Source organism: Melitaea cinxia, chromosome 7 (assembly GCF_905220565.1).
Source record: "Melitaea cinxia chromosome 7, ilMelCinx1.1, whole genome shotgun sequence".
In the NCBI taxonomy this organism is placed as follows: domain Eukaryota; kingdom Metazoa; phylum Arthropoda; class Insecta; order Lepidoptera; family Nymphalidae; genus Melitaea; species Melitaea cinxia.
Window position 1 is genome coordinate 12,777,974 of NC_059400.1, and position 8,040 is coordinate 12,786,013.

General features: G+C 35.4%; 1 long non-coding RNA gene across 1 annotated transcript; it reads right to left on the reverse strand.

Annotated features, from left to right (window-relative positions):
- Positions 1 to 233: 233 nt before the first annotated feature.
- Positions 234 to 1,513, reverse strand: LOC123655057. Its single transcript, XR_006743315.1, has 2 exons — positions 1,288 to 1,513; positions 234 to 596 (listed from the first exon to the last, which is right to left on the reverse strand). It is a non-coding gene; the product is annotated as an uncharacterized LOC123655057 (long non-coding RNA).
- Between the last annotated feature and the right edge of the window lie 6,527 nt (positions 1,514 to 8,040).

An 8,040-nucleotide genomic window follows, 5' to 3' on the forward strand; every position in this document is an offset into this window, starting at 1 on the left:
TGTGTTTTATCATTGGCTCTTTTCACCAGGCAGAAATGCACTGAAAGCTTCCAGTATAGGTAAGTATTTAATATGCGTTTTATTTCAGGTAAAACGCTGCTATTAAATACTTGACCGTAACTGGAAGCTTTATTATGAGACCTGTTTGTTATCGCCTGGTGGTGCCACTTACTTTTGTATATGCAACTTAACGCCAATGTGATGGATATAAGATAAGGGGAAGAAATACAGACTTTAGTATAATGATTAATTTATTGTTATTAAAAAATCAGTTTATATAATACTTTAATCATATTGTGGTAACATATAACATACTGTAATTATTACTTAATCACTTATTGGTATGAATAAGTTTGTAACACCATTAGACGTGTTGTTATTAATTACTTCACGCCTGTAGAATTTTCTAAATGTATTACCCGACCTCCAGTTTCCACGAGCCAGAATTTCCTCTATAGAACGATTTTCTAGCCAACTTTTAGAAGCGACCGCAGATCGAACACTTCCAGGTGTAGCAATAATGTCGGCTTCCTTAAGTAAGGTTTTAATCCAGCTTGCTATTACTGTGCGTGAAGCAGATTTTGCTAAACCTTTAACTGTAACAAATAAATTAAATACACCTGCAGTATCGCGCCTGTCGCTCAACAAGTTAATTGTTCTTTCTATCCAAAAAATAGGATTAAGATCATTATTCTCTAAATTTGGAAGCAGTTTCCAACCAGATTGTCTATAATTGCTATTATCTGTTTTGGAACCAAATTGAGGCCAAAACACGATAGCTTGATCAGACTTTACGTAATGGTTTTCGTCAATCAAAAGTAGAGTTAGATCATGTATGCGTCTACCTGAACAAAGTAGTAACAAAATTGCACAATGACGTGATACTTGAAAAGGATTATTACAATCTACTTTGTAACTACTAAGATAACATGTGAGCTTACTAATATCCCATACGGGTGGCTTGAAAGTTTTTGGCTTTTTTAAAGAAATTGATTTTAAAATGTGTTTAACTAGTACATGTGAACTTAATTTACTGGAAGAGTCTGTGTTACATAGTGTTGACACCACTGATTTATGTAACAGGATAGTATTATATGAAAGGTTGTTAATCAAATACAGATCTGATAAGAATTGAGCTAACTGGGCACCAGTAGGATTTTTTATATCAATATTTTTATTAATACACCATGAACACCAACGATTCCATGCAACTTCATACGTTTTTAATGTAGATACTCGCCATGAATTTTTAAGTAGAGATACTTGTTCAGGATTCCATGTACTTACCGCCTCAGACCACCCCCACATTTCCACACCTCGAGGATGATGGTTTCGACTTTGGAAGGTGGAAGTCCTGTCGAGGTGTCGATTAGACTTTTGTTCAGATTTCTCAGTGTTAATGGAGCTGCTAGGGCTCGCGCTTTGAGGTCTGGACGCCAAAACACTTTCTCCCATCGAGGCACGACGACAAGAAATACTCCTGTGGACTGATTGAGGTGAGTCAGTACTTTCGGGACAAGAAATGGTGGTGGGAATACCCACGCTAGTTGAAAGTTCCATTGAACGCTGAAGGCGTCGTGGAATAGAGCTTGTCTGTCCGTCAGATCTAGAGACACATAATTGTGCACTACGTGAGCTGTTGCTGAAGCGAACAGATCTACAACGGGAGTCCCCCATTTCCTGAAAGCCATCTTTACCGATGCTGGTAATAGATGCCACTCTGGTGGACGTCGATACCGTGACAGGTGATCGGCGTGATTGTTGTATATGCCTGGTATGTGATGTATCTTGAAGTATATCTGGTTCTGATCTAGAAGCTTCAGAATTCGATAAGTTATATCGGTTAGGATTATCGACTTCGTTCCTCCTTCGTTCCGTAGATAAGAAACTGTCGTTTTGCTGTCGCTTTGGATAAGGATCGAGCTGTGGTGCAATAAGTGAATTTGTTTTTGTATTGCGTACAATACGGCTAGCATCTCTTTTGCATTGCAGTGCATCGCTTGTTCTTTTTGTGACCACCTGCCTGAAAGGGGTAGATTGTTGAGCTGTGCACCCCAACCCTGATCCGAGGCATCCGTCGTCAAAAAAATTTTTGGAGGAGGACAATGAAGAAGCGTCGACAAGTGACAATTCAGAGTCCACCATCTCAACTCGCTTGTTACCTCTTGGGTCAGTAAGTATTCTTTGACTGGGAGATTTTGTATTGTATGCATAAACTTTAGTAGTTGGCGGTGATTTAGACGACCTCGTGGTACTGCAAAGCTGGCAAAATTTAACATTCCAACTATTCTTTGAAGGACCTTTATGGAGATTTTCTTGTTGATGATGACATTTTTTACGTTTTGAACTATTGAGATAATTTTGTCCTTAGGAAGGGATTTCAAATTTTCCCACGGTCTCCACAATATACCCAGATAAACTAGACTTTTTACAGGTTGAAGTATGCATTTTTTGAAATTTACTTGCCAACCCAATATCTGTAATAGCTTTACTGTCTGTTGTGTATGATTGTAAAGCCTCTGCGCATCTTGATGTACTATTAAAAAGTCGTCTAGGTACACTAGTATTCTTATGCCGTACCTTTCTCGCAATGTTTGAGCGACCCAATTTGTGAGGATCGAGAATGTTTTGGGTGCTGTGCTTAGGCCGAACGGTAGGCATGTCATCTCTAAAACTTCTTGATTGTACACTAGACGCAGGAACCGTCTGTGTGATTCCGTGACATTCACGTGGAAATATGCCTGGGACAGATCGACTTTGCACATCCAGTCTCGAGGTTGTAAGAAATCGGGTACACGGTACATGTTTATCAGGTGGAATGGCTCCGTGATTATAAAGTCGTTCAGTCGTTTCAGATTGAATATTGGTCGAACAGATCCGTCTGGTTTTGGAACCAGAAATAAGGGGGAAACAAAGCTTGGAGATATTGGAGCTACTTTCAAAATACCTTGCTCTTTCATTTTTTGAATAATCGTAGACATTTGTGCTGTTACTTGTGTTTGAAAATGATTTTCTTTTAGTTTCGGAATTATGAGTGGCGGTTTTTGAGCAAAGGGTATGCGATATCCTTGAATTAGTTTTAAAACTATTTTTGGTGCACCCATTTTCTTCTACTGTGGAAGAAAATGGATTAGTTGACCTGCTCGGAACAGCCTCGAGTCATTGCCTGTATCGCTGATGTCTTTTTGAACCTCGAGAGTTGACTGTACGTCCACGATTATATCCACGTTCGGGCCGCGAGCCTCGGTTGTGAAATGATTCTCTTTGTCGGTCTAGGGCAGGGCGATGGTCGCTATTAAATGTAGAAGTTTGGCCTCTTGAATCATATTTATATAGAGCGCCCCGCGAGGGCGCATTATTGCCAGTATGATTTTGAATATCACTGAGTCTATTATGAGCTGTGATGTCCGACTCATGTAAAAAGTGCGTCCCACTCGATGGGACAAGATGTCGCAAGCCGTGCCCCCGCGAGGGGCGGTGATTAAATCGATTGGACTTTACTTGAGATAATCCATCAGATGATTTTATAGACCAAAAGGCTTTACGGACCCCTCCAGCCTTTTCTAATGCAGTTGCAAATTGTTCAGCATCAAATATGTAAGAATTGGAAGGTGGAATTTTGTTAAGCAATGCTTTAAGCGAGGGGTCTTTCACTTGGCTTGTTATAGAATCACGGCGCATCTCAATACTTTCAGCCCTATGGCCACAAACTAATTGTAAAAGATCCGAAGATATTTTATTCAAATCACCTTTCAAAAATAATTCATCTACCTTACAACTCAAATTATCAAAATTAATATCGTTACTATTTGCCCATGATAGAAGATTACGAATACTTTCTTGCAACGATTCTTTTTGTTTCAATATACAGTAAGTAATAGCTGCGTACGATTTATCAGCGTATTTTAAATAACGCATAGTATCATACAATTTAACCTCTTCATTTGTATCGAGGTCTATGAAACCGGGCTTATGATTATACAATTTCTGTGTTTCTGCGTATCTTATTTCTGACCAAGATGAACTACCCAGACGTTGAACATCGCTTAACATTTTGAGAAATTTCTCTGAAGTTTTAGGAACAGTCGGTTCTTTCAACTTTGTTTCAATATCGAAGGTAAATTCGTTACTGGACTTATTCGTATGGCTGTATTCACTTTCAATAAATCTTTTATCAGTTACATTATGATTGTCATAAAGATCTCCACTTACCTCTGAACAAATTGAATTGACATCATTGTTACAACGGTTTACTTCGACATTATTTGATGGGAAAATATATTTACGGAGCTCGCCTACTTCTTTGATTAGTTTATCCATCTTCTCAAATTGCCGATCCCGCTTACACTTCTTACGTCGATTTCGGCGTGAGCGCTTTCGCTTATTATTAGAAGATGAAGAGCTTCCAGAGGTATTACTCGTACTACTACTACTAGAGCTCCGGGGCCGTTTATTCGATGCTCTATTGTCGCCAGATACAGGCCCAGTATTTATGATTATATCTTGATTATCCATAGCTGTAAGCAAATTCTATTAGACAAGGTAGTAGTAAAAAATTTCTACTTATTTTTAATAAACTATGAAAAAACACGGATAACTGGTATTAAAATATTTAATTTAAACTTTATAATAACAAGCAATCCGAACGGAAAACCCGTTAAAATTTTTGATTGCTTACTGTTTACTTTGACACGATTGTACTTTGTAAGTTATTTTATACTTACCCTCTTTTATTCACAGTAAATACCTGCTTTATAATCCTTTTAGTCACTTGCAGAGTAACTTACTATTTTAAATTCTTTTATATTTTAATTTTAATATTAACATTAAAAATCACTAATTTCGCAATAATTACGAGTTACTGCGAAGGTGTTGCTTCGACGGAATACGAAACGCCAATGATAAAACACAGCGTGGCAAAATCGAAGTAAGCAAAATTTGCCACGCAGCCGCCAGGTGGCGCCACAGAGACGAGTCAAAAGTGACCGGAAACTGGTAGAAATTCGACGGAAACGGATATGCTATCTCATAATAAAGCTTCCAGTTACGGTCAAGTATTTAATATCGTACATCTCATAAATGTTTTATCACTCTTAATTGTCATTCTTTAAGAAACTTAAATATAGCGCTGTCTGCAATTTATCTGAGGGAGTGATTTATCGATTTCGCAAATATGGAATACGAGAAGGCGTACGATAGCTGTAATTGTTTGGAAACTCTGATATACACATATCATAAAAATGTCACTGCATCCGTGGTCGGCAGTCGAAGATCATGATTCCTGATTACATCATGTAGCATACATTTTCATTTTTTATTAACCGTCTTAAGCTCACAGTGTACTTATATACGGTGCGGAGGAAGCTCACGGGAAAATTGTTTTATCTCTATCGGGTATTGTTCTATTGTTTAAGTGATTTTTTTTATTTGTGTTATTTTTATATTAGTTTTCTTATCAGTGGTGTATTCAAGGTGAGTCTATATATACATTAGAAAGAATTAATTTATAATATATATTATAGTCGTAAGTATTATTGAGTAGTAGAAGATAAAAAATTAAAATACTAAGAAAAGATTTTACTAAGTTTTTCTATTAATATTCCCTTACATGTTTGAGTATTTGTGTTACTATAATTATTATGTTTAGTATTTAATTTGAAAAAATGTAATTATTTAAACACATCATGGAATATTAGTTACGAAGAATACCATTGAACCAAGAATACCAATTAAAATTGACACTATAAATTATATAAACGACTGTTAAAGATATTACCATTTACTAAAGATTCTTTATCGTAAATAATTCCACAGATAACATTAAATTTTCATACGTAAATTGTACCTAATTGTATTAAATTACACTTTTTTGTACAATTATTAAAACACATATTGAATAATTTTTAACACAACAAAATACTAAGTTTTAAATTCCAAAAAAACAAGTAGTGCCATTGTTGTGACCGTCACTAATTCAAGTAAATATTTAAACATCAAGCAATTACATTATTTGACATGGTTCATTAGAGTCATATATTGCAATAATTCAATTTAGTTGAGGTCTTTTCAAGGATATTCAATATATTTATGTCTTTGTATCTATTTTAAGCTTTAACAATATCAAATTTCCTTAATGAAAGACTTTGGACTACAAGACGCAACTTTTACGATTCTCGCACATGGCATATATTTGTATTGTTGTCTGTGCGATCTGGGTGTTTGTGCTTGTGTATTGTGTGTTTCTGGACTGCTGACACAGGAGTAAATCCTAGTAGAGGCCGTTGAGTGTGAGACGTTATTTATTTATTTATAAAAAAATTTTAGGTATAATTAATGGTACAAAGGTTACGTTATCTAAGATTGCATGGTAAGAATACATTAGTTCAGATTAACAAAAAGAGTAATAGTGCAGATGAACAGAATATTGCTAGTAAAGGTTATCAATAAAAACTGCATCCTAAAAGTACCATTAAAATGCATTTTTCGAAAAATACTCATATAAATTTGAAGTGCGTATTATCGTCTCGTAAAGACGTACAATGTCTGAAATATACGGATTTATCGGTAAAAAATAAAATGTACCATTATTGTAGACGTAGCATCCCGAGTAAAAATGTTTTCATGTTCCTTAGAAGGACCGGGCCAGGTATGCCTGATCTGGACCGGATAAGGCAGACCGCAGAAGATTTGTCTGGACGTGATCAGGATGAGATGAGATTTCCTGATCGGGTTCAGATCAGGAAATCCCATCTCTTCCAGATCAGCCGGTTCAGTCCGGTCCTTTTAAAAAGCACGAATGTATATTCTTGAAAAAATTGTTTAATAAAAAAAAGCGAATTGATATTATAAATATGTTACTTAACATAATTATTATGATATTTATTTCTGTTTATTTTTCCCGATGTATTATTTATTTATGTTTTTACTTAAAATATTATTTATTTTTATATTATTAATTAACTATTATTATTAATTAAATTGTATTTATTAACTTCTTACAATTAACTACTGTAGTGTAGAAACGTCTAGACTGTCCTGATAACTGTATATATACTAAGTGCGCTTAAAAACATTGATAGCGCGATTCAGGCTCAGTTAGCGTAATTTCTTTCAAGTTATCCTGATCTGGACCGGACCGGGTCCTGATCCAGTATGCCTTACCATATTTGAGTTTATTTTACATCAGGCTGTCCGTATCTGGACCGGACCGGGTCCTGATCCAGTATGCCTTACCATCCTTGATTATATTTTACATCAGGCTATCCTTGTCTGGACCAGACCTGGTCCTGATAGAGCTTGCCGGATCTGGCATACCTCATTCTATCCTGATCCGGTCCAGATACATGATCTGGTTGAGCCTGACCTTTTTTCTAGTCGGGATATAGCCATAGAAAGAATATTTGAAGAATTGTTCCTAAAATGATAAATTTTAAGATTGTTTATATAGTGGTATAGGTTTTGTAATTCATAATTGGCTGTAAAATAATATAATTATAAGTGGATTACCGCCTAGGTATTGCGCTGAGAAAGGTCTACCATCCAATAGTGACCATTACTATTAGAAGTTAACTTGTTTTCTCCGCCATTTTAAACAGTTATAACCTTGTTATTGTGCATTATGGTAACACGTGCTTCACATATGTGTTTGTGTTTTAAACCTAAAGAGTACCGTTAAACGACACCAAGATAAATGTGGTTGTTCTCAAACAAAAAAATTCCGACTTCAATTAACATCGACAAGTACTTAATAAAATGAAAAGAGCTCCGACATATATAATTATATGATATATGAATCATTAGTACTTTTTTGACTCGGATAGTAAACTTTATACAATAAAGGGGACCAGAATTAACATAAGCTACTTGTTATACAAAATTTCTATCTTTTCGTGTTCATGTTTGTAAAATGCAGCATATAGGTACATATTTATGTTTACGTATTGACATTAAAGTTAATATTTAACTACACTAGTTTATTAAACATTATACATATTTACAATTGACAACTTAAGAACTAAATATTAGTAATATTTATATCTA